Source organism: Miniopterus natalensis, chromosome 13, assembly GCF_054644295.1.
Source record: "Miniopterus natalensis isolate mMinNat1 chromosome 13, mMinNat1.hap1, whole genome shotgun sequence".
NCBI lineage: Eukaryota > Metazoa > Chordata > Mammalia > Chiroptera > Miniopteridae > Miniopterus > Miniopterus natalensis.
This window is the reverse complement of record NC_142093.1, coordinates 24,787,394-24,814,648: the sequence shown is the minus strand read 5'-3', so window position 1 is coordinate 24,814,648 and position 27,255 is coordinate 24,787,394. Positions and strand designations below refer to the sequence as shown.

The 27,255-nt window shown below is 43.1% G+C and overlaps 1 protein-coding gene and 1 pseudogene across 1 annotated transcript in view; one reads left to right on the top strand and one right to left on the bottom strand.

The window, feature by feature from the left end:
* FOXN2 (forkhead box N2) overlaps positions 1-1,458 on the bottom strand; it is a 42,320-nt gene extending 40,862 nt beyond the window's left edge. The window contains exon 1 of the mRNA XM_087823538.1: positions 1,317-1,458. The gene's annotated coding sequence lies outside the window, so the exon portion shown is untranslated. The remainder of the gene's footprint in view (positions 1-1,316) is intronic.
* LOC107544282 (large ribosomal subunit protein eL18 pseudogene) lies at positions 1,157-27,244 on the top strand (annotated as a pseudogene).
* The last annotated feature ends 11 nt before the right edge of the window (positions 27,245-27,255 follow it).

Here is a 27,255-nt window from a genome sequence, read left to right as displayed (position 1 = left end):
GCTCCCAGCGAAGCCTCGCCCGCCGGCGCTAGGACGACCTCTCACTCCGCCCGCCAGCCGGCCACGTGGCTGTCACAATCAGGAGCAGGCCGGGAGGAACGGCGTAAACTAACCAGAAATAAGCGCCGTCCTCCTTCCCCCTACTCGGAGTTCGGGTAGAAGAAAGTATGTGTCATTTCTTTGCATCTAAGACTTTTCCCCTGTAAGGAGAAAACTAAGTACAGAGGCCGCTTCAAAGAGACTTTAAGTAGAAATCGGGTCAAAGAGGATTCCGATAGTGGGCCCCCAGTGAACTGGGCACCCCCACTCCCGCGAGCTGCAGTGGGAACGGGCATTGCGAAAAAAGGTAAAAGGGGTGGAGTTGAGTAAGATGGAGCACTGGGCACATGGGCCGCTTTCCCCCGACTCCCACCACCCTCCCGGGTTCCGGACTCGCTGCCGCTGCCGCGAGCGAACCCAGAAGGCGTCAGTGCCTCCCCCACACCCTCGAACCTCACACCTAGAAGGACTGAGGGCAGAGGCACCCGCGGCCCCGGGAGAGCGGCGAACAGGAAGTGTCCATGTTGCAGCGCCGAGTCGCTAACTCCCCTCCCACCTAGACAGCCGCCCGCGGGGGCCCCCAGGGCATCCGCTGGAGGAGGGGCGAGGGTGCCGGGGTCGGCCGCCCCACATCCGGGACCCGGACCCGTCCACCCCAATGCCCCGCCACCCGAACGCCCCAAGTTCACTCCGGGAGGCGCCCGGCGCCTTCCCGGACACAACTTGTCGGGGCCCAGCCCGAGTGCGCCTGGGGCCGGACGAGGACTCCACGCCCCGCACGTCTCGCTCCACCACACGCCCAGGGAGGGGGCGCTGCAAAGACTCCCGGGGGCTTGGGGCGGGCACTTCCTCGAACTGCACATTCTCCCCGGTCGAACCCGAAGCGTCCCCGGGGCCACTCTGAGCCTCTCCGGAGAGACGGCACCCCTCGCCGCGGTTTCCTCCGCGCGACACCCGCTCCCGGGCGGTCAATACCTCTCAGGAAAAACTCCGAACTCCTCACGGGGCCGCACTCCTGTCAGTTCGACCCCCGCCGCCGCCGCTCCGGGAGCCCACACGCAACCCAAGCCGCGCGCTGGGGAGATCCCGGAGCCAGCGCCAAATCCTTAGGACAAAAATGTCCGGGCGCGTCACGGGACGGCCGCCTCCGGGCCGCACGCCCGGCGCCGGCCGCACGCGCTGCCTCTGCGCCCAGGAGCCGCGCCGCGACCCGGAGCCGGGAGCACGGACGCCGGGCGGCGCCGGCCGGAGAGGGCGCCGTTCCACCCGGGACTCACCGTCAGCTCGGCCGCCGCAGCGGGGAGGCAAGGGGCGGGAAGGGGGAGACACAATATGGCAGAGCACCGCAGCTGCTCTCGGCAGCTTCCAGCAGCCGCCTCCGGGAAGACGCGGCAACGAGCAGGCAGCGGCAGCTGCGGTGGCGGCCGCGGCAGCACCACATCCCCCTCCCGCGGGCTTCCTCCCTCTCCCTCCGCCCTTTCCCCCGCTGCCATGGCAACGCGGCGCCAAGGAGATTAGCCCCGCCCCTCCCTCCCGTTCCTGCCTCCCGCAGCTTCTCGGGAAGGGTGCTCCGCCCGCCCCTTCCCGTCCCCTCCCACCTCCTGCCGAAGGGCCGAGCCCCGGAGCCGGAGGCTGCCCGCAACGGTGGGTGGGAAAGAAAGGGGATGCGGTGTCCGGAAGGGCGGGGCTCGCACGGAAGATCGGGCGGAGACGGGGTGGGCCAGTGTGGGTTTCGGGCCGAGCCGAGGCCGGGGAAGGCGGGAAAATGGAAAGGCCTCGCCCGTCCCGGGAAGGACCTATCGGAGTGCGGCAGGGCGCGGCGCGGCCGCTGACTGGCCGAGGAGGCGCGGGGGCGGGGCGAGGGGGCGGTCCGGGCGCGCCGGCCCTCGCGGCCGGGGCGAGGCTGTTGCGACAGTCCCGCCGCCCGGCTCCCGTGGGCTCCCCGGCGCCTTCCGCCATTGGCCGGGCTTTCTGAAGGCGCCTCAGAGGCCGTGGAGCCTTCCCGGAAACTCAGAGCAGCGTTACCCTCGCTGACTGAAGTTTCATGTGGAGACTGAGTTCGGCGTGTTTGGGGGGGAGACTTGGAATCAGAACCAAAACTCAATGAGCGTGTCGCTCGCGGCGCGCACAGGAAGCGCCAGGGGGGGCCGAGCCCCTCCCGCGCGTCAAACCGTAATGCCGGCGGCGCCGCCAGGTAAAATACGGGCGTGCTCGGGGACGTCGGAGCCTCGGGCAAAGGTAGAATAACTTAATATAAATTGCTCCACTTGGGATGTTCTTTCTGATTTCTATTATTTGCTAAATCTGCCAGTCCTGTCCTAACTTACAAATTCCCACTTTACAGATAAGGAAACTGAGGCTTAGAAAAATAACCTGCCAGATAAAAAGTAAATGGCAGGACTAAGGCTCCATTTTACTATCCTTATGAAACGGATCATTAAATCTCTGAATATCGATGTCCATATCTTTAAAAACTGGAGTAGTGATACCTACCTCACACCTCTGTTGGAAGGATTAAAAGAAAAGGTGTGTGGAAAAGGCCTGGGCAGTGACTAACGCACAGCAGGGGCTAAGGGAAGTTTATTTCTCCCAACCAGGCGTGCTAACTGGGCCTGGCTGTGCCAGGCTGGGGTGTAAGCGAGCTTGAGGGGAACAGGCTGCCCCTGACCGCAGAGCAGGCAGGGCGTGGGGCTGACAGATACCGGGGGACTGATAGGCATCAGGATGTATAAAAACAAAGGCGGAGGTCTCGCCCCTCATTCCACGAATGACAGCACTGCATTCATGATTTGTCCAGACTCTCCACTAGTTCCACTTTTTTTTTTTTCTTAATGTATATTGATTTCAGAGAGAGGAAAGGAGGGGGGGAGAGATAGAAACATCAATGATGAGAGAGTCATTGATGGGCTGCCTAGCCCGCAACCCGGGCATGTGCCCTGACCGGGAATCGAACCCCGATCTGGATCCTAGGTCGATGCTCAACTGCTGAGCCACGCCCGGCCCGGCTTGCTTTTTTTTTTTGCTTTTTCTTTTTTTAAATATATCCACTTGTGTTTCATTACACGGTCCTGAAGAGCCTCACAGCTGCACGCAGGGTGAGAGACCACGAGACAGACACAGTACACTTCAGCTGAAGCAAGAGTTACTTCATTTTTCCCCTTCAGATCAATCACTGTCGCCCTCTCCTGTGGACAAACGGAAGGAAGTTCCTGGAGGAAGAGTGTGGTAGGAAGGGAGCAGGGGAAACAAGGAAGGAAAGACTGAGAAGGTGGCTTCTGGAGAACCACAGCCTCCTCAGGCCTCAGCCTTGTTTTTATGTCTGCTGGCCGCTGTAATAACAGTGGCCACTAAAGTAATCTAGGTCCTCATCTTCTTATGGATTATTGTACTAATATCTTACTTGTATATTGAACTTTAGTTCCTATTTTTCCTTGTAATCTATTTTTAACTCCAGTGGCCAAACAGTCCCTCGCAACTCTAGAAGAACAACGGATCTGAGAGCTGGAAGTTATACATTCTTTAGAGGTATATCATCCAGGAGCCAAATCTGTCGTGGGTGAGAAAACAAGTCCATAATGAGTCGACTGCCTCCCCATCCACGAAGTTCTCTGTACGCGTCCTTTCTACTCCCTGGTTCACCTCAGAGAGGCTGAGCCGTTTAAATGGTCTCCGTGGGTGAGGTTCAGGCCTCTTAGGAAATCCACCACTTAGTTTAGAGTCCAGGGACACTGTATACTTAGAGGCTTTTTTAGAGGACTTTGAACACCTACCAAGGAAAAGCTCTGATTAAAAATAATGATGATTCAGAGTGAATAGCTTTTCCCAGGAGTTTATAATAGTAAAAAGGCTAGGAAACAAGAACATAACTCTTTAGGAAAAAGAGGATCCTGGCACTTAAGATCTCTTGCAAAGCTATATTATTTTTCCAAAATACTTTAGAAGAACACATTCAGTAATAAACTTTATTAGAAAACAAATGCATTAGAAAATATATTGTTTAAAATGCTCTCATGTTTAGGCTGAAAAGTGATAGGAACTCAAATATACCTGTGTAGAAGTTAAATGTACTTAACAAAAGACATATTTAACAAAAGGCTTTTTTGATCATGAATTGATGATTCTAAAAATAACCAGTTTACCAATGAATCTAGACGTTAAGTCCGTTGAGATCAATGACCATGCCTTTCTCATCTTTGTAATTAAATTCTTAGAACAGCTTTTGGAATAGAGGTGATGTTCAATTCTTGTATTCTTATCAGTAAAACTATTCTTGTTAGTGAAAGAAGTAATTTTCCTCAAATTACATGATACCAGGACTACCATAAAACATTCCTAAGTATTGATCAGCTACCTGCGCTAAAAAAGTAGAATTGTGAATGAAAGTTTAATTTTGTTTTCTTTAAGGATTTTTTTCATTGCACTTTTTATCTTTTTTTTTTTTTTTAAATATATCTTTATTGATTTCAGAGAGCGGAAAGGAGAGGGAGAGGGAGAGGGAGAGACAGAAACATCAATGATAAGAGAGTCATTGATCAAGCCCGAAACCCGGGCATGTGCGCTGACCGGGAATCGAACCCCGATCGCCTGGATCCCAGGTCGACGCTCAACTGCTGAGCCACGCCCGGCCGGGCTTCATTGCACTTTTTAAATGCTACTACCTATATTTAATAATATCTACATTTCTAAAATTCCTGGTATTGGCAGTAATATGGATCAATCCTCCTACTGAGTACAATAGAAAAACTCGACAAAATATAAAAAATATCTCAAAGGCATCAGGCAGCTTACAAAATAGGAAGTACCGTGATCTGAGGAACGATGGAAGCCCAGGGGGTCCGTTTATCCATTCCCTAGAGGGTTGCTGAGAAGATGAGCAGAGATGGGGGATGGTGATTAGAGTTCAGGGTGTGCTAAGGGGTTTGGGGCAGGGGAGGACTCTGTTGACGCCCCATTGCTTTGGATTGGGAATCCAAATGGATACATCCTAGAAGTGAAGGGGGCTACATCTATTTTAAATCATTTCAATTCCAAGATTGGATTCAGGTAATTCCTTTGAGTTTATGCCCCCAAGCACTTGACGGAAGCAAACTAAAATTCTTTGTGGAGGAAAGTAATATCATTTCTATAAACAGTTTCACAAATACAATGTCTAGTGTGTAATAAAAAATAGTCACCCAGGGAAACAAGAAAAACATAGCAGAAACAACAGAGAACAAAAACAGACCCCCAAAGGGATTTGGATAGTGAAATGATCAAACACAGATTTAAAAATAACAAATGCTTCCTATGGATACATAAATAAAACATAAGATTAAAAATTTAGGCAGATAGACACCTAAAGAAATAATCAGATGAAATTTTAGAACCAATAAATTGCAGGCTGGAGACCCAGGGAAGAGTTGCAGTTTGAGTCCAAAGGCAGTTTTCTGGCAGAATTCCTTCTTGCTCAGAGTAGGGCAGTGTTTGTTCTATTAAAGTCTTCAACTAATTGGATGAGACCCACTCATATTATGGAGGGTAATCTGCTTTACACAAAGTCCATTGATTTAAATATCAATCTTATGCAAATATACATTCATAGAAACATCTAGAATAATGTTTGAACAAACAGCCAAGTTGACACAAAATTAATCATCACACTATGCAACTTTCAATCTAAAAGGCGGATAAAAGAGATATAATAATAAAAAGTAATCAATCTAAATGCAAGATAGGAGAAATAGGATATATAACAAGCAAGACAAATAGAAAGTACTTAATAAGGTGGTAGATTTAAACCCAAATATATCCCTAGTTACATTAAATGAAAACATCCTAATTTAATGAAAAAGATGATTTTGGTTACCAATTGCTACGTAACAAACTACTCCAAAATTTGGTAACTTTAAACTACCATTATTTTACTATATTTCATGAATTTTGTGGGTCAGGAATTTGGATAGGAAACCAAAGGGATGGCTCATCTCATCTCTGGGTGATGACTTTGGAGTGTGAAATGTCCTAGATAGCAATTTTTTTGTTTGTTAATCCTCACTTGAGGATATTTTTTCCATTGTTTTTCAGAGAGTGAAAGGGAGGGAAGGAGGTGGGGAGAGAGAGAGAGAGGAACATCGATGTGAGATAGACTCAACTAGTTGCCTCCCACACGTGGGGCGGACGGGGAGCGAAACCACCACCTTTTGGTGGGCAGGCTGATGCTCCAACCACTTGGCAGCACTGGCCAGGATCCTAGATAACTTATTTACTCTCAGGTTTGGCACCTCAGCTAGGATGGCTTCAATGGTGGGGATTAGTTGGACCAACTTGACTGGGTCATATGTGTGGCTCCTTCATTCTCACTGTTGATTGGGCTCTTTGGTTTTTGTTCAAGTAGTTCCATGACTTTCTCTTCTCCACATAGTCTCTCCAGGGAGATAGGCAGACATTTTACATGCAAGCTCAGGTTTCTAAGAAGACTTGGAACTAGCATATTGTTACTTTTGCCACATCTGTTTGATAAAGCAAAATACATGTCCTTCCCAGAGTCAAGGGGAGGGAACTATGTAAGGGTGTAAATATTAGGAGGTATGATAAACTTGGAGCTACCAATCCATTTAACCAGCTAGCACAAATTGTGACAATAGACCAAAAAAAAAAAAAAAATCAAAATTCATCTACATGCTGTTTATAAGAGATATATCCGGAACATAAAAATGCAGAAAGGGGTTGGAAAAATCCCAAACCATGTAATATTATCAAAAGAAAGCTAGAATAGCCATATTAATATCCGACTAAGTAGACTCTAAGACAAAAATCACTACTAGACATGAAGAGAGACTCTTCATAATGATAAAGATTTAATTTGCCAGGGAGATAAAAAATTCCAACTTTTATTACCTAATAACACACTACATAAAGCAAAAATTACAGCACTACAAGGAGGAATACAAAATTGACAATTTTAGCAGGAGATGTTAATATATCCAGTTACTAAAAAATAGGCAGACAGAAAATTCAGCAAGAATATAGGTTTGAACAACACTGATAGCAAAGTTAAGTGTAAAGGCATATTAAGTACATGACTATAGTCCTTTACATGTGAACAAATTTATCAGTTTATATTATTGCTGTTTTGGCTCATGAAATTGGAAGGGACATCTGAGGATCCTGAGCCTTCAGGCTGGTGAAAACCTATCCCTATTTTACAGATATAATATTTACCATACGTGCCTTTACCTTATTCATTAAATAAACATCAAATTCCTACAATGTGCCAGGCTCTGTACTTAGCAGAGATAGAAACTGTAGTTAAAACTGCAGACAAACAAATCATAAAATATAATGTGGTATTATTATAAGTGCAGTGATAGAGCTTTACATGAGGAGCAATGGGAACCAAGTACTAACTCAGCCACAGGAGATGATGCCTGAGCAAAGTGTGATGAAAGAAAAGACTGTGGAAGAGAAGTGGCAATGTGGGGGTGGAGCGTGGAACCACACCTGGCAAAGCCTAGCTATCTGAGAGCATGACTGTTCACAAGAGAATTGCCAGTCGTTTGGAATGTCTGAAGTATAAAAGGTTGCTGGAGTTAAGAGTTATCTGGTTGCAAGAAACAGAAACTCATGCCAGTTGGCTAAAATAAAGGAGGAACGAATATAAAAATAGGCAGGGATTATGTGAGACACAACTGTGGGAAGCACAGCTAGCATTACAAGAAGTCTTGTTCCCCCTTTCTCTTTCTCAATGTCTGATCTCTAGTTTTAGCTTTTCTTTGTATGTCTGCTTCATTTCCTCTGCAGACTAGTTTCTCCACTCACTTATCTGCTTGCATGTGGGCTGTTACTGCTGTCCCAAATGGTGGCCCCAGCTCTCCACATCTGGCCATCACCATTTACCCAACTTTCCGGCTTAGCAACCTACAGTTATTACTTAACTGAGTCTCAGGATCCCAATTCCATATTCCCAGGAGCTGTAATCTGACTGGTACAGTTTCAACATGCATGTAGATCAGGGGTCAGCGAACTATGGTCTGGGGGTAGGGGGATGGGCAATCTAGCCTGCTTTCCACTTTTCTAAGTCAAGTTTTAATGGACAGCATTCATTTACATATTATCTATGGCTGCTTTGGCATTACAAGGACAGAGCTGAGTAATTGTGACAGAGAACCTATGGACTACAAAGCTGAAAATATTTGCTATCTAGATCTTTACAGAAAAGTTAGTTGACCCCTGTATTACACAGTTGGATGTGGAGACGTAGGGTTGCAGAAAGGCTTAGTGGTGGTCAGTTTTGGTAATTGAAGCTCTGAGAGTATTTTGCAGAAAAGGGGTAACGTGGGAAAAAGGCAGCTGAGGAAGTATTTTGAGAAAGGAACCGTTTGAAAAATAATAATCAGTCTCAAGCATGCACTAAATTTTGTATACAACGGGTGAAAGAGTGCAAGACAGTTACTTCTTAATCTGGAGAAGTTCATTAAGATGCTAATTTAGGAGAGTGTGTCACCCTTACTACCTTTAAATAACTCACTTGTGGCAAATTTCCCAGACCCTGCACAGTTTGCTCTTGCTGAGATGAACTGGCTGAGGTACAATGTTCACTTTACAAAAAAGATTTTTAAATACGTGTCCAGAAGGTTAAATGTTATTTATCTTTCAAAACAGAGAGAGAAAAGAGGATCTGAGAGAATGAGAAAGATAGATGGAAAGACAGAGGCAGATAGATTGAGATTTGGGGGGTAAGGGGAGATGAAATCTAGAATTTACATTTGGTAAACTTAAGATCATTGTGGAGAAAATCTTTCATAAGCAGTCTTTGGTTGAATAGAAAAATGATTTGAGTTTTAAAACCCCTAGAGATCCTTCTAGTCCTTGCCACTCAGCACATTAGCATCACCAGGGAGTTTATTAGAAATGCAAAACCCCAGGCCCTACCCCAGGCCCACTGAATAAGAATCTGCATTTTTAAAGATCCCACAGGTGATTCATATACACATTAAAGTATGAGAAATTAAAGCACTGAATTAGAATAGTAGTTTTTAGAGCCTTCAAAGTAGAACAGTTGTGGGGTTATCTTGTTTGAATGAAATCTTACCTGGACCCCAACTCTATTAAACAGATCAAAGTGGACCTGCTCTGATTGAAGATAGGCAGATGCTGAAAGGCAGAGAAGGGCTGGAAAAACCTACGCATTTGCATCCAGTGTTCCTCAAGGAATATAGTTTGAAAACCATTGATCTAACAGAATGAGCAGAAGTAATACCAGAATCTTCAGGACCAGCATTTGTCAAACTCCCAGGTCCTCTTCTACTTCCACCTCACTGAGAACTTCTACTACAATGAATCCCTGTTAGTGATAAGATATGTTCTGCCTTTAGAGAGTTGGAATTGTTAAAGACTTGGAAATCACTGTTCTAGATCCCTTCTCTCAGCTTAAAGATGGGGAAACGGGCTCAGAATGTGACCAATGAAACTCCATTAAAATGCAGGCACATTTAAAACTATACATATTGCTAACAAAAGAAGCTGCTGTATACTAAATGTTTGTGTCTCCTCAAAATTCAAATGTTGAAATTTAATGCCCAATGTGATGGTATTGGGATGTAGAACCTTAGAGGAGTTATTAGGTCATGAGAGTGGAGCCTTAAGGGTGGGATTAGTGGCTTTATAAAAGAGATGCCATAGAGCTCCCCCACCCCTTCTACCATGTGAGCTAATAGCAAAGAGATGGCAGTCTATGAACTAGGAATTGGGTTCTCATCAGATACCAAATTGTTGGACTTTCCAGTCTCTAGAACTGTGAGAAATACATATGTGTTGTTTATAAGCCACTTAGTCTATGGTATTTTGTTATAGCAGCCTGAATGGACTAAGACAGAGGCCAACCTAAAGCTTCAATAATTCTTCGGGACTAAAGGGGTTCATAGCAGGAATTCCCAAGATGTACTGCTTTTGCATATGAGTTATTTTGAGCTGAAGGCAGTTGTGACCCTGTGGGCTCACAAGAAACTTTTACCTTGCCTTGAAGTTTGGGGACTTACCCATAATAAGGGTTATCACCAGAAATAACTTTTTATGACATATCTATATGGTAGGGCAAACTTGTAATTACTGAACATCTGCTCTTATGATCTTGCTAATGACTTTTCTCCACTCAGAAGCCCCAAAGTACTCAGAATGCCATATATACCTCATTTTAACTTTCAGTCTCTGAACCTCTCATGTATATGGGATCTCTGACTCTCTCATGTATATGGGGTTCCCATACATAGGTATGTAATTGTATGGTTGTTCTCATAAATTTGTCTCATTTGGTTATTAGACTAGCTGGAAGAACCTAGAAGGGTAGAGGAAATTATCATCTTTCCTCACAGGACAAGAAAGTGCTAAAATTCCATATCCCTTCACTGGTCTTTCCCTACTTAGCAATCAAGTGGAGACTGTGCAGTTCGTTTGGGTTTTTAAAATTTATTTTTAAATTTATCTTTATTGTTGAAAGTATTACAAGTGTCCCATTTTTTCTCCCCAATTGACCCCCTCCACTTAACTCCCACTTCTCCCCAGGCCTTCACCCTGTTATTGATTGTGTCCATGGGTTATGCATATAACTTCTTTGGTTAATCTCTTCCCACCTTCCACCCCCCTTCCCTCTTTCCTCTGAAATTTAATCATCTGTTGCATGCATCAATGTCTCTGGATCTATTTAGTTCATCAGATTCTTTTGTTCATTAGCTTCTTCTTAAAGAAGGCCCTTCAACATTTCCTGTAGTGCTGGTCTGGTGGTGGTGAACTCCTTAGCTTTTTCTTATCTGTGAAGCTCTTTATCTGACCTTCAGTTCTAAATGATAGCTTTGCTGGGTAGAGCAATCTTGGTTGTAGCTCCATGTTTTTCATCACTTTGAATATTTCTTGCCACTCCCTTCAGGCCTGCAAAGTTTCTGTTGAGAAATCAGCTGACAGTCATATGGGTGCTCCCTTGTAGGTAACTAACTGCTTTTCTCTTGCTGCTTTTAAGATTCTCTCTTTGTCTTTAACCTTTGGCATTTTAATTATGATGTGTCTTGCTGTGGGCCTCTTTGGGTTCCTCTTGTTTGGGACCCTCTGTGCTTCCTGGACTTGTAAGCCTATTTCTTTCCCCAGGTAGGGGAAGTTTTCTGTCATTTTTTCAAATAGGTTTTCAATTTCTTGTTCTCTTTATTGTCCTTCTGGCACCCCAATAATACGAATGTTGGGCCTCTTGAAGTTGTCCCAGAGGTTCCTTACACTATCTTCACATTCCTGGATTCTTTTTCTTTTTGCTCTTCTGGTTGGGTGTTTTTTGTTTGCTCATGTTCCAAATTGTTGATTTGATTCTCAGTGTCCTCTATTCTACTGTTGATTCCCTGTAAATTATTATTCATTTCAGTTTGTGTAGCCTTCATTTAAAATTGGTACTTTATTACGTCATTGATTTTCTCAGTTGTTTTTGTAATAATATGCTTGAGTATCCTTATAAACAAAATTCTGAACTCTGTATCTGTTAGCTTGCTTGGATTTATTTCATTTAGTTTCTCTTCTAGAGATTTCTTCTGTTCTTCCCTTTGTGACGTGTTTCTTTGCCTCCACATTTTGGCTGCTTTCTGGGGTTTGTTTCTATGTATTAGGTAGAGGTGCTATGTCTCCTGGAATTTGTAGAGTGGCTTTGTGTAGTAGGTGTCCTGTAGGGTCCAGTGGCTCAGCCTCCCCAGTCACCTGAGCTGGGCCTTCTAGGTGCTCCCCTGTGTGGGCTGTGTGCACTGTCCTGTTATAGTTGAGCCTTGGTTGATTTTGGCGCCACTGGGAGGAATTCATCCCCCGGCCAATCAGCTGTGAGGACCAGCTGCAACTACAGCCAAAGAGCTGCTGTGCTGGAGACACCCCGATGGAGCAGGATTTACTTCAGTGGGGCTTTGGTGTTCACCAAGTGCACCCCTTGAGTGTGTCACTCCTGGATGTGGTAGGGCTGTAATCCATCATAGTTGAGTGTGACCACCAGGTGCACTGTCTCTGGGGCCTCCCAGGAGGTGCAAAGTCAGCCTGTGCCAGTGCCTTGCCCAGGGCCACCCAGCATGAGCTACATAGCAAACCGTAGTTGGCAGCTACTTGTGCTGGGCTTGGCATTGTCCAGGAGAGGCCAAACTATGAGCCAGTGCAGGCTGCCGCTAGTGCCAGGCCTGGGGCCACTTATCAAGCTGTATGGGGCACGCTGCTGCTTGTTTGAGAGATTTTAGTAAAGTCCTAAGCATGAGGCCTGAGAGGCCACTTGCATAGAAAAGCCCCTGGAAATGGCCTGGATGAGCTGCAGGTGGGGAGGGGCGGGGCTTCCGGGAACCACCGGGCGGGGCCAACGGTGCCAGTCAGGTGCTGGCGATTCAAATATGGTGCCTGCCTGCCGGCTGTGTGTGGGGAGGACTCGCCACAGGAGCCATGGCCTCCGCCAGCCCTTCTGCCTGGGAGGAAGCCGCCCCTCCAACTCTTGCCCCAACTTCAGGCAGGTTAGTTCCTCCCCGAGTGTCCCAGGTCCTTCCCAGCTGCTGCCCGGCGCTGGGCTCAGAGGGAGCGTCCGAGTGAGTCCGCGCCGGGCCCTTCATGAGGAGCTGCTGGGGCTCCCGTAGCCTCTGCGTCCCTCAGGGACAGTCTCCGCTGGTTTTCACAGCCCAGAGTTGTGGGGACATCTCTTCCCGGCCCTGGAGCCCAGGGCTGGTGCCTTCTGTGGGGCTGGGACCCTCACTCCTCCAGAAAACCCCCACCGCTGAGATTCCCCCCGGCTTTAACCCGCGGCACCGGGTGTGGGCCCGCGGCTGAGTCTCCAGGATTCAGCCCCGATCTGCCAGCATCTCCGCCCCTCCTGCCGCTCTCGGTGCTGCTTCAGCTCCCTGGTTGTAGGGCTTCTGTTCAGCCAGATTTCAGGAGGCTCTGAGTGATGGTGGTTCTGTATTTCAGTTGTAATTTTGATGTGGTTGCGGGAGGCGGTGGGTACCGCGGTTACCTATGCCGCCATCTTGTTTCCTCCTGTGCAGTTTTTAAAAGCACTAGACTTAGAGAGACTCAGGTTTGAGTCCTGGCTCCCCTGCTTACTAGGCCAGGCAAAATATCTCACTATTTTCTTAACCTCTTCATGTCTAAAATGAAGATAATAATTTCAGCCTCAGAGGGGTGCTGTGATGCAAATGTATGTGAAACAATTTAGCACATGGCCTGGTGAATAAGTGCTCAATAAATGTTAGCTACTATTAATATTATTTTCAAGTGAACAATGACTAGACAGTCAACCTGCTTCAATTTAGAAATTGCCTAAAAGAATTACCCATGTGAAGCTAGAGAAGATTGTTTTCTTCTCCACTGCTACTGCTAGAAGACTAAATTATATTTGCAGCAATAGGCTATCTAGTAAATACAGTTTATTCAGAATTAAATACTGCAGTTGTGAAAATGTTTTTTTATAAATGAGGTAAATGTTTAGGGAAGACAGTGAGTATAAAGGAGATTCCAAATTATATTATAGCAAATTCAACTTTGTTTTCCATGGTAGTATTGCATTTAGAGTCAGACATTTTTAATAGCTGTGGCTTCAATCTTTCTTTCTTTTTTTAATCCTCACTCAAATATATGCTTTTATTGATTTTTAGAGAGAAAGGAAGGGAGAGAGAGAGTGGAAAAAACCCCACACATCGATTTGAGGGAGAAACATTGATTGGCAGCCTTTCCACATGTGCCCCTACCAGGGATCGGACCCGCAACCTAGGTATATGCCCTGATGGGAATCAAACCCACAACCTTTCAGTGCATGGGATAACACTCAAACCAACTGAGCCACACTGACAAGGGCTACTGCTCTTTGTTTTCAATTTCTTCTTCATGCTATGACAAAACTCCCAAATGTCCTAAATACAACTGTGTTTTAAGCTGATGGGCACATTTTCTCACCCAAGAATCCATGCTGCCTATATTGTTTAATATATACTTGTTCCATTTCCACTCCCTTTCTAGTTCTTAGTCATACTCAGTCTATACAAAGAACAGAACTTTTGTGTTCAAATATCCATTATTTTTAGGACTGTCTGGTCTTACATGTTGGCCAAGAGGCATTCATCCTCAGAGCAGTAATCTAGGTTGGGACTATTACAGTAAAGAATGCAGAGAATAGGAGTAGCGGTGCATAGATGAAAATGTGGGAGTTGGCCCCTCAATGGGAAAATGTTGAACTCTGTTACCCCTCCCCCCATGGGACAAGAGGAAGATGAACAGGGGGTATTGATAAAGTTGTGTGATATAGGGTGTAGCTTATAAAACTCTCCCTTGTCTCCTTTACAAAATCTTAAGTAGAATATACATTGCTTATAAATATTTTAGGGATGGATTTTCTTTTATATGCTAGAATATATTCTGACTCCTATTTCAAGGCTGTCATGGGGCAAAAATGTAACCAAGAGAAGTTTTGGAAGAGGGACCATAAATGTGACCAAAATTTTCATTCTTGGAGTCCTCCTTTTGGGTTAGGAATCTGCCTTCCAAAATAGCTGTTTTAAATATATAAATGTTGCCTACAAAGGGAGAAATTGGTAGGGCCCATCCCATCTTTCATTAACACACTCACTGAGGTTAGTTAGCTTCTTTAATAAATAGTGACAAAGCGTTGAGAGAAAAGGCAAAAGGAAAGTATTCATAGTTAGAATGGAACAGGAGTTTCAGAAATGTTGGAGGCAAAGTATACTCCCAACAGGGTTAAATAGCCATTGGTACCACAGTGTGTGCCCTGGCAATGGGGTGAGGGCACAGTTAAAGGTGTTGCTCGTTTGTGTGAGAGGTGGGATCATGTTCAACTCAATTGCATCACATTTTTTGCTTAATTATTATTCTTAGCCTAAGGTTTTATTATCATGGATTCGTTATCTCCCTTTGTCCTTTAATTTCCAGTGAAGATTTTGGTCTCATTTAAGCAAGTTCTTAACAACTAAAACAGTTTAGAGTCCTGTTCTTTTTCATTGATGAGGTATATATAATATAAGGCAGATTATTAAGCCATGAGTAGGGAGATAAAGGAATAAGAAGCACAGAAAATACTAGAAGATCCTAGTTTTCTCTTTAAATAAAGTCCTAGTTTGGAAACAACATACTAATGAACAATAAACAGTGGTAATTAAGAGACAAGCAAACCTCAAATGACTTTGGGATGATTGGGGAAAGCTTTAAGGCCTTAGGAAAAAATGGGATTTGACTGGACATTGAAGATTGGTGAGGATTACTAAATGGAGTGTGGGAGAGGAAGAAGAAATGACATTCCATTCCAGGTAGTAGAAGAAATGTATAGTTTCCTGTAACTGGAGACCTAAAAGCCTCTAAATATTAGACATATAATTGTCTGTATTTCATGTTGACTAAAAATCCTTTTAAAATTTTGAGTATTTTGTACACAGTGTTTTTCATCTTTATTTTAATCAAAGTTGTATAATGTTTTTGGAAGAATTACCTTTATTAATTTCACTGCTTGACACTGTAATTTGATTTGAATCCTGCCAGCAATAGTTTTTTCATCTAAAAAGGTATTTCAACACAGACATAAACATTTACCCATAAGTATATACAGGTATTTGTGATTTCATTTTTGGCAAGCTCTGAAAGTAACAATAGTTCTATAGGCAGGACTGGCTTTATAGGCATGTGACCAGTACAGTCCCATAGGGCCTGTTGCTCCGAAGAACCTGCTTTTGAGGTATAATGTCCAGTCTCCTCTTAAAATGTTTAATAATTTTATTTTTGATTTTGTGTGTTGTTAAGTGAAGTTTGATGGAAAAGTGGAGCATATCATGGGGGCTTAGAGCCTTAGTTCACATGTAGTTCCACCTCCTGCCATCTGCCTGCCTCCCGGACGGGTTCTCAGCTGCTGGTTCCCACATGCCCTGGCACCCCAAGCCCTGCCTGGCCTTCCCCTTTGCCCCTGTCCATAGTGACAACCAAGTCACCGAGAAGTAAGGGGAGGTTGCGCCCTGACAGCACCCTCTGCCTCCGTCAAGGACAAGGGCAAGGGCCAGGGTTGGGGTCAGGCAAGTAAACCCAGCAACACCTTGGGTCAGGGCATGGTGATGGCCACCCCTGTGCTGGGCTGGCTGTTCCACAGTGCATTTGGTGGATGTCTTGGCAGAGAAGAGCTCTCACCCACCCAATCTAGGTACTAGGTCCCTCCCAGTGTGGAGGTTCCAATCTTCTGGGGGTTGCCTGCCTGCCATAAGTTAGGGCAGCAGGCATGGGAAGGGAGAATAACTTCCTGCCCCTGCTCAGAGCATAGTCTGCAGGTCCTGCAGCTGACAGCAGTGAGTGCACAGTCTTGGAATGGGGCGCCGGGGCACCTGTGGGCGGCCGCACTTGCCCTGAAAGTATCCTCGTGCAAGGGAGCAATAAAAAACACCATGATGAGCTGAGAGTGAGAAGAATAAAAAATGTTTTATATCTTGTTATCTTTAACATAGCAGTATGTTGGCACTTTTTCTGCTTTTGAACAAGGCACCACGTTTTCACTTTTCCTGTAGATAATATGGCTGGTCCTAGCTATAGGCATTCTACTTCTTTTTCTTTTTAAGTAACAGACTATAACATCCCAAGTGGTGATAAGTCTTCCATTAGTGAAAATAAGCCAACTTTTACAACACATAGCATTATTAATCTTCAATTACCTTTGATGGGTTTAGCAAAGGTGAAGCAATTTTTCCCATACCCGTAAGAATTGCTGTACCATTAAATTCAGTTTATTATATGATTTAAAATTAATAAGCAGGGAAGAAAATTTAGTATTTGTCAGTAAAACTCCATTTTAAATTCTAGTAATTTCTGGATGTTTTGATATCCAGCAATCATGATAAAAAGCATTGCTTATGTCTAGACATTATATTACATAGGAGAATTTATTTTTGATTCTGAGACAGTCAAGTCTTCTAAGAATAAAATAAGCATTAAAAATATCAAATCTTTGAAATATGGGTGTTTTTTTCCTGATATGATTGCTGTCTCTTCTTGTGTTGGAGAAGTGGTATAGCTTGCTAGAAAGAACCCAGGATTCTGAGTTACAAGAAGAAAATGGTCAAGTTATTTAATTTTTCTGGCTCTTAATTCTATCGTTTTTAAATGAAGACCTTCCACTAACTAGAAAATTTCTCAGGTGCCTTCCAACCCTGGAGTTCAATGAAATTTAAGTAGCATGCTTTAAACACATACACACACACACATACACACACACTTATGCATGGGCGTGGACACACTTTATTTGAATGACTACTACTACTACTATTAAACTATCTTTAATAATTATGGGAATAGAAACCTACTAAATTTGATCAAGTAAAATTTCCTTTTGAGAAGTTGTATCATGTAGAACAAGAATGTATAAAATACATATAAATGAACATTAAAAATAACTACAGCCCAGCAAGGCGTGGCTCAGCGGTTGAGCGTCTACCTAGGATCCAGGCGATCGGGGTTTGATTCCCAGTCAGGGCACAGGCCCGGGTTGCGGATTAGGCAGCCGATCAATGACTCTCTCATCATTGATGTTTCTCTCTCTCTCTCACCCTCTCCTTTCCTCTGTCTGAAATCAATAAAGATATATTTTAAAAAAATAATAATAACTACAAAACAAATCCCACCCAGACTGAGAAATAGAACACTGTCTTATTAGGCCCTTGTTTGCCTCTCCGAAAACATCTCCCTCTTTCCCCCCCAGAAGTAACTACTTTTTTGAGACAATCATTATCTTATTATTTTACCATCTATATAAGTGTCATTAAATAATGTTATTTTAAAAGGAGTTGCATTATAAAAATATTATTTCATAGTCCACAAAGAAACAGAAAACAACAGAACTGCAGGGAGGACAGGAATCTATACTCTCAGTATCAAGATTTTAGAGCTCTTCCCTCTTGTGCTCCAGCATTAATATGTCTCTGCTACCAAAGTATTAAGATAGAAAATTTGATTGGCTGAGATGGCTAGTTTCTCCTTAGTCAGATGTCCACCTTTGATCTAATCAACTGTGGCTAGGGAGAATGCAGTGTGGTAGAAACAAGGCAGCCACAGCAGTCCCAGTCAGGATTTATTCAAAGGTTACATACTGTTCAGGTAATAGCGAGATACAATGTATAATTCAGCCAGTAATGATGTCTGAACAAGCCTGAACTATCATTGGCTTTATTTTCTCATCAGCAAAGACTGCATTTCATATTCTTTAAAACAAACAAACAAACAAACACCAGATCTCTAAGAGAAAAAAATGTCAACCTTAATTCAGTTAATTTGACAAATAACTTCCCCTTTTTATATACTGGGCCCTAATTTGCTGTCTGTGTTGCCACTTAATTGAGAAATGTATTGAACTTCACCCATTGCTGCTCTGCATTGAGCTTCTGCTCTCTGACCAGGCCCATATCTTCCTTTCCCAAACCAATTAAGAAGCTAATTTGCCACGAGCTCAATAACGAATATGTCATGGAATTTTGAAATGCATTCTTTTCTGTTTACCATATGGTTGTAAACATAAATTTTGCAGTAGAGGGAGGGATGCAAGAAAGAGAGAAAGGATAGAAGCCATAATCTTTTTATTTTGTATTTTTTTGTTTTGTTTTTTTAAATACTCACCTGAGGATATTTTTTCCATTGCTTTTTAGAGAGAGTGGAAGGGGGGGAGAGAGAGAAACATCGATGTGAGAGAGACACATTGATTGGTTGCCTACACGCACACCAACTGGGGCTGGGGATTGAACCCACAACCCTTTGGTGCACAGGCTGACACTCTAACCACTAAACACACTGGCCAGGGTGCCATAGTCTTTTTATAACCTAATCTTAGGAGTGACATTCCACCACATTCTGTTTATTAGGAGAAAGTCACTAGGTCTAGTCCACACTCGGTGGGAAGGAATAGTATCTTCAATTAAGTTTATTTCTCCAACATACTATAGTCTGATTTAAAATATTACTGAATGGCATAGGTGATAGATTGAACACTTTTATTTAAGATAAGAAAGTGCTTTAATCAAGAAAATGGTTAAAAAACACAAAACAACCAAAGTTGTATTTGGAGCTGAAAGAATAAGATAGGCCACGTGAGCTTGGTGCCATAAAAATAGTCCTTTGAGACATGTATGTGAATGTTTATAGCAATAATATTCATAAGAGCCCAAACAATCCAAATGTCTATCAACTGGTGAATGGATAAACAAAGTGCAGTGTATTAGTTATCTGTTGCTATGACCAAATCACCCCAAAATGTAGACTAAAAACAACATACATTTGTTTTGCACTGTTCCTGTGGGTGAGTAATCGGACTGTGCTTATTTAGGTAATTCTGGCTTAGTCTCTCCTAAGGTTGCTGTCAAGGTGCTGGCCAAGGCTGTAGTCTCATCTGAAGATTGGACTGCAGAGGAGGGGTTATTCGCTTTCATGCTCATTCATGTGGGGTTAACAGGCCTCAGGTTCTCAGGGGCTGTTGTCTAGAAACATCAGTTCCTTGCCATGTGGGTCTCTCTACAGGGATGCTCTTCATATGGCAGCTCAGAGAGAGGGATTCAAGAAAGAGAGAAAGAATGAGAGCCCCCAGGATAGAAGCCATAGTCTTTTTATAATCTAATCTTAGGAGTGACACCCCACCACATTCTACTCATTAGGAGCAAGTCACTGGGTTCAGCCCACACTCAGTAGGAAGGAATTATACAAGGTCATGAATACTAGTGCAGGGATCATTGAGGACCATCTTAGAAGCTGCCAACCAATGTGGTATATTCATACAATGGTACTTTTCAGCAATGAAAAGGAACTAGCTAGAGAGATACTACAAATGGACGAATCTCAGAAACATGAGGCTAAGTGAAAGAAGTCAGACATAAAATACCACATGCCATATGAGTCTATTATTGGACATTTTGAAAAGGCAAAACTATAGAACAGAAAGCAGATCAATGGCTACTTAGGGCTTGGGATAGGAGTGGGGGAACGGGGAATTTGGGGTAGGGGGTGATGAACATGTTCTAAAACAAAATTGTAGTAATAGTTGCACAATTCTAAATTTTTAGTAAATAATGTTTACTAAAAATTATTAAGTTGGACACTAATAAAAAAGATGGCATGGGATACAAAACAACTGGCTTGTACTTTTTAAAAAAATGTCAGTATCATGAAAGGCAGAGGAATTGTGTCATTAAAAGAAGCTAAAGTAGCTTGGCAACCAGCTGCAACACAAGATCCTGGGTTGGATCCTGAATATGGGGCGGAGGACCTGGGAAAGCTGCCATAAGGACATTATTGGGAATATTGGAGAAATTATGAATTGTAGGTTAGATAATAGTATTGTATCAATATTAAATTTTCCAAATAATTGTCTTATGGAAAATGCCCTTAAACTTAATAAATATGTGCTATTTAGGGGTAACGTTGCACATTTTCTGCAACTACCTCTCAACTAATTCAGAGAAAATAATGTGTATAAAGAATATGGAGGAGAGTGAATGTAGTTAATTGTTAATGTTTGATGAATCTGGGTGAAGGGTGTATGGAAACTCTTTGTATTGTCCTCACAACTCTTTGGTAAGTTTAAAATTATTTCGAAATAAAAAGTTTTCAAAAAATAAATCTTTGAACAAAATTCTCCCTCTGTTCCTTAGCTTCCAGCCAGGATCAAACACAACTACCAACACAAATAGAAAAACCAACTGGAGAAAAAACCAAAAAAAAATGATTTTTTACTTATTTCTTGTCAGGTACTGTTTTTCTTTGTTTTATTTAATTCTTGTAAGACTCTTAGAGTGCTGGTTCTTGACCTCATCTACACATTACAATCACCTAGGGAGTTTTTAAAACTCCCTATACCCTGGCAACAACCACACTGATGAATTTAGAAGCCCTGGGCAGTGGAACCTAGTCATCATTATGTTTAAAGTTATCTCGGTGATTCATTGTGCAGCCAAGGTTGAGACCACTGCCTTGCACCTAAAACTTTACTATATTGCCCTTTTACAATGGTCAAAGTTGAGGTCCAAGGAGATTCAGCAACTTGTTCATGGTTATGTAGCTTGTGGAAGTGGCAGAAAGGGTAAAGGTGGACATGGTCACACAGAAAAGGTGGGATGACCGTGTGACCCCATTTTGGAGCTCTGTTCACCACACTTCTTGGCCTCTTGGGTCTTCAACTGGCTTTTCCTGAACCTGGCCTGCAGGCAACTAGCTGAGCTGGATGCTGCAAAATACAATCTGACCTGCTTTGGATGTTAAGGTACTTATAAACTGACATGAGCGTATGAAAGCGAGTAAATATTTAAAATTTTATAAAAGTGCATAGGTGCTTTGTGAAAGGGTGAAATCATCTTATGGAAGTAAATTCAATCAAGAAAGGCTTTTTTCTTAAATGATTAAGATGTTGCAGGTGGCTGGAAAGGCGCTGGGTGTTAGACTAGACCTGGGTTCAGCAACCTGGGTACTTGAGTTCTGGCTAGGAAAGAATTCAGAGCCAAGACCCCAACGATAAGAGAACATTTATTTGGTAAGTCACAGAGGTAGAAAAAGTAATTCTTAAAAGAAATGGGCTTAGGAAGAAAGTTATAGTGGTAAAGAAAGGGCCCTGGGAACTTGAGAGTGAGGGAGCTAATGGTAACACCCTTTGGGGACAGGGAGGTGGAGGGAGGGAGAAGGGAAGGAGATCCCGCTAGGTCCTCTGCCCTAAGGGTTTTAAGGGTGGAAATCGTAGGGGAGGTCCCAAGGGAAGATCTCAATAGAATATTGAGCAGCTTTCCATGTTTGTCATTTCAGGGTCTAGGTCTCCACTAATTGACTGGTCGGCACCAGGGCAGGGGGTCATTATCCAATGGAGCTGGTCCTGAGGTCAGCCATGAGGTCACTGGTCTGGTTTTGTTGCTTTTCTGGGTCTAGAGCTGAACTACAACTGAGGCCTAGATGTTATCTCTAGAGAGAAAAGGTCAGGGGGTCCAAACCACAGGACCAGCAATATGCTAGGAGAGGAAAGGCCACCCTGGGATCGAGGTTCCACCCTGCAATTGTCTGTTGCTAGGCACCTGGGGCTTTCCACCCTGATGACCTTCAGTACCTTGCCCTTCGTCTTTGCTCTGCTCCTGTCTGACCACCTACCACAAAGAGAGGTTGACATCACTAAACATTCCTTCTTGTGAAAACATATCTCCTTTCAACTGCTTTTCCCAACTATTTTCCTCCTTGCTCCTTCTTAAATTTTTCTCAACCAGACAAAACAGACCTAAAGTTTTAAAATTATAAAACAATAAATCTTGAAAAGGTTTCACTCCAAATTTAGAATAATTAAATGCTTTCTTTAAGCCAAGTTTCTTAATAACTTATAAATCATTAGGAAGAATTATGTCTCATTTTAGCTTTGTTTGTCTATTAATTTTTCATATTGCTGAATAGATAATGTTCAGGTAATAAATCTTAATTGTTTTCCCAATTTTTCTCCTAGCTTTCCCAAACATTTAGAAATAAACCTTTTTAAGTGCCATTTAAGCCAAAGCAGAGGAAATTTGACCCACAGTTTATCACTTGGCTCATTAGCATACTAATATGACTACAATTTGCATTTGACTAAGGGTTTGTTCTTTCACCCCTAGTAATCTTATTGGCGGAATATCACAGTTTTTGGTTGATTTTTAAAACAAATTGTCTATCTACACTAGGGAAAACAGGTGCTATTGATACAAGAAGCTTGGAAGTGAATTAATTGCCCTGAAACAATCCATGTTGGTTTAGCCCTTAGGCAGTGTTATTTACACAGCTCTCGCAAATGTTTAATTCACATTGGCATTTAAGCAAAATCAACCCTAAAACATTTCTCACACTTCCTAATGAATGATTCCTTTTTCCTTAGTCTCAGGTTACTTAGGTCCTGCCATGATTTAGGATGGCTCTACTTGGATAACTGAAAGTGGTTGAGGCTTTCCAATAGTTTTTTCAGGTAACTAGTTCAGAATGAATCAGCCCTTTTCTAGCCACTTATAGTGCAAAGCATTTACTTTGATGTGGATACACATAGGAAGGAAATTAACTGGACAGTGTTGATGGCAGTCTCCCTGGTATCGAGACTTTTATTATTAAAAATGTAATTAAGTATTTTAAGTAATAACAAGGCCCACAGTAAAAAGCATACTCACTGTATAGAGAGGCAGGATATCTCTGGTATAATGACGCCATTGACTTTTGTATGAGCTATAGACTGAATATTTGCTTCCCATAAGTTCACATGCTGAAACCTAAACAGCAAAAAGATTGTGGTTTATAAAACAGAAACTGGGTCCTCACCAGGCACCAAATCTGCCACTTCCTTGATCTTGGAATTTCCAGCCTCCAGACTGTGCGAAATAAATTTCTGTTGTTTAAGCTACACAGGTTATGGTGTTCTGTTATAGCAGCCCAAATAGACTAGGACAGACTGTATACCAGGTGCACCAGTATAAGGAGAGGATAGGTAGATAGGTAGATAGATATTTCATTGGACAGTAATATAAATATAATATGTATAGCAGGTCCTCGAATAACATCTTTTCATTCAGCATTGTTTTGTTACAACGTTGATGAGTAAAGGTCGGTTCCCAGAGGGACCAGTCTCTGTGGAGTTTGCACATTCGCCCCGTGTTTGCATGGGTTTTCTCCCAGTGCTCGGGTTTCCTCTTACATCCCAAAGATGTGCACATTAGGTAACTGGCAATCTAAATCGTCCCAGCATGAGTGAGCCTGGGGGCAGTGTGAGAGCACCCTGCAACGGAAGGGCGTCCTGTGTAGGGCTGGTTCCCGCAGTGTATCCTGAACTGGAACAAGTGGGCTGAAAATAGTTATCTTACTTGTTTTTATTCATCTTTCTTACATGTATGTATAGCTTACATTTATTTCAGTGTTTAATATTAGAAGTGTTTTGGGTCTTTATTTAGATGTTTGATGGTGTTTTTGTGGCCAGAAATATGCTGTAGGAACTTAACTCTTGTTTATATCAATTAGCCTGTGGTAAAATTGGTTTTGTTGTACATCATTTCCCTTAAAGTCGTAGTTTCCAAGAACCCATTGACAACATTAAGTGAGAATTTTGTGTGTGTGTGCGTGTGCTCGTGCGCACATGTAGTGGGGGTTTAGAATGAGTCACCCCAAGATGTGCCTCTGTGATATGCACATTGTTTTGAGCTAAGACCAACTTTAGCCCTGGGCTCAAGAGAAACTTCTGCTCTTCCCTGAACTGCCTAGAACTTGAATTAGGGGCCTTGCCAATAATAAGAGATCATCAGAGATAACCTCTTTTGACCTATCTATAGAGCCAGAGAAAACTTCTATTTACTAAGTATCTGCTCTTCTTATCATCCTACCATCAGGACCCTTTGCAACTCCCAAGGCAATTTACTTTATCCCTAGCTCGGAATGTTATATATACCCACGTTCCCCTGCCGTCTCTAACCTTCTCCTGTATGTGGGATCTCTGACTCTCTCATGTATCTGGGGTTCCTAGACATATGTATGTATTAAATTTGGTTATTTTCTTTTACTAATCTGTCTCATGTCTATTTGATTATTAGACCAGTCAAAAGAAACTTGAGGGTAGAGGAAAGTTTCTTCTGCCCTCAGTATAATATATATTTGTCAAAGAGAAACATTTTTTTCTACTTAGGAGACATCAAATACTCATTTGGTCCCTCAGCTCAACTGGTAAGATTGTCTTTTCTCTGTCCTGGGACAAAGTGCCAAAATCTCTCTTGCAGTGGAGAAGGGACCTACAATACCTGTCAATTAGAAGTCCAAAATAATTAATTGGTAGAGGTAAAATTTATGGAACGCTGACAAGGTGGATATTATCTTTTGTGTGGGCTGTGGTGGAGGTCTTTTAGTCACACAGGTGACTTTGTACTGCATCTCTACTTAGGAAAAAGTACCTGACCGTAATTCAGGGGGTGGGAGGAGAATAAAAGAGGGTTGACACTAATAGTTACCAAGCACCTAATCTATGCAGGACACCATGATAAACACATTTAATCTACATTATCCTGTTTAATTCTCTTTATTTAGAAGTTTGGTGGTGGTTTTGTGTCCAGAAATAAGCTCTAGGAACTTAGCAACCATAAGAGAGAGGGCTGATTTCTCTACCTGACAAACCTTGGAGTTATATTAAGTTGCCTAATGTAACACAGTAAAGTGATAGAGCAATTTTATGGGCTCCAAAGCCTGCTTTCTTTTTACTACACCATGCTGCTGTCAAAATGTAAGAAGGTTCAATAAAACCTGATAAGAAAATAAAGCTGAATATTTGATATTCTGTTGAGGGAAACACAATAAGGTTTGGGGGTTAATATGGCAAAAAGAATATATTGCTCAGGACATGGGAGGAGAAGACAAAAGGGTAGCTAGAAATATAGAACAGGAGAATCCAGACTTCTCACAGACCCAGGACTAAGAATAGAATGTGCTTTGGTAACTGAGCAGACTGAAAACTCTCAGGATACATTTCTTCTAAGTTGAACAAAGATAAGCTGTGAACCTGTATATACTGACCTATATGTAGCTATCGTTTTTTAAAAATCATTACTTACAGTGCCTTTAAGAAGATTAGCCTAAGTGTGGATATCATTGAAAATTTACAAAGAGGAGGAATGTAAGAGAAAAGTGGGGCCCGGCTGGGCGTGGCTCAGCGGTTGAGCGTCGACCTAGGATCCAGGCTATCGGGGTTCAATTCCCGGTCAGGGCACATGCCCAGTTGCGGGCTCGATCAGTGACTCTCTCATCATTGATGTTTCTGTCTCTCTCTCTCCCTCTCCTTTCCTCTCTCTGAAATCAATAAAGATATGTGTGTTGTTGTTTTAAAAAAAAAAAAGAAAAAGAAAAGTGGGAGTGAGCATGAGGGCATTTCTCTAGAGTATATACAGGGGAATGAAATTATTAGAGCAATGGGTGTGTGGATCTGCATGTTAGCTGGATATTACCAAAGTGAGAGAGGATAGCTGTTTCTAGGAAATCATTCCAGGAATATGACCTGATCTCTCTATGGAAGGAAAATGAAACTGCCTTCACTCCATTAACAATTCACCAACCTCATCAAGACCCCATAATGAATGTGGCACTGGATTCTGAAAGATGCTAATATCCTCAGAGTGGTTCCTGCCTTTGAGGAGCAGATCATATAATGTGGAACCAGAGCATGGACTCCTGAAACACTATATATACCTTCTGGTGATGAGAATATGTGAAGAACTGCCTTGGGAGCTCAGGGACAGGAAAACGTCAAGAACCTTTGATAAGGTTCTTTTGAGGGATCTGGCAAGGCCTAGAAGGACAGGAAGGTGAGAGAAATTAGGCTGGGGCAGATATGAGAGGGAAAGAGAGCCTGGTGGGAATATCCAGGCATGGGTCTTCTGAGCTCTGATACATACAGGTGACATACTTACTATATGCATCTGATACATGTATGAATGTTGGCATGTATATGTTTCTTTACAGTTAAAGAGTACATTGCAGTTTCTGGACCTGGTGGAGCAGAAGGCTCCTCCACAACAAAGAATGAAAGGTTCAGCGCAAGGAGCCCAAGAGCCAGTATGACTACCTAAGGCTGTTGGTCAAGCTTTACCGGTTTCTGGCCAGATGAACCAACTCCACCTTCAACCAAGTGGCGCTGAAGAGGTTGTGAATGATTCACACCAACCATCCAACTCTGTCCCTTTCCTGGATGATCTGGAAGATGAAGCTTCCTAGCAGGGAGGGCAAAACTGCTGTGGTTGTAGGGACTATAACCAATGGCGTGTGTGTGCAGGAGAGGCCCAAACTGAAGGTGTGTGCTCTTCTTGTGAGAAGTCCCAACCAGAGCTATAGCCTTAAGTCTGGGGGCGAGATCCTCACCTTTGATCAACTGGCCCTGGACTTCCCTAAGGGCTGCGGCATCATTCTGCTTTCTGGTCCTTGCAAGGGCCAAGGGGTGTCCAGGTATTTCAGCAAGGCTCCAGGAACTCCTCACAGCCACACCAAACCTTACATACACTCCAAGGGCAGGAAGTACCAGCACACAAGAGGCAGACGGGCCAGCTGTGGCTACAAAAATTAACCCCAGATCCTACCTTGTTATTAGGAAAATTTTTGATGCTGAAAAAAAGAAGAGTACATTACACATATTACTGGTAGGAGTGTAAATTAATACAGCCACTTTGAAGAGCCATTTGGTAATATCCAGGTAACTTGCACCCTTTGTTTCAGTGA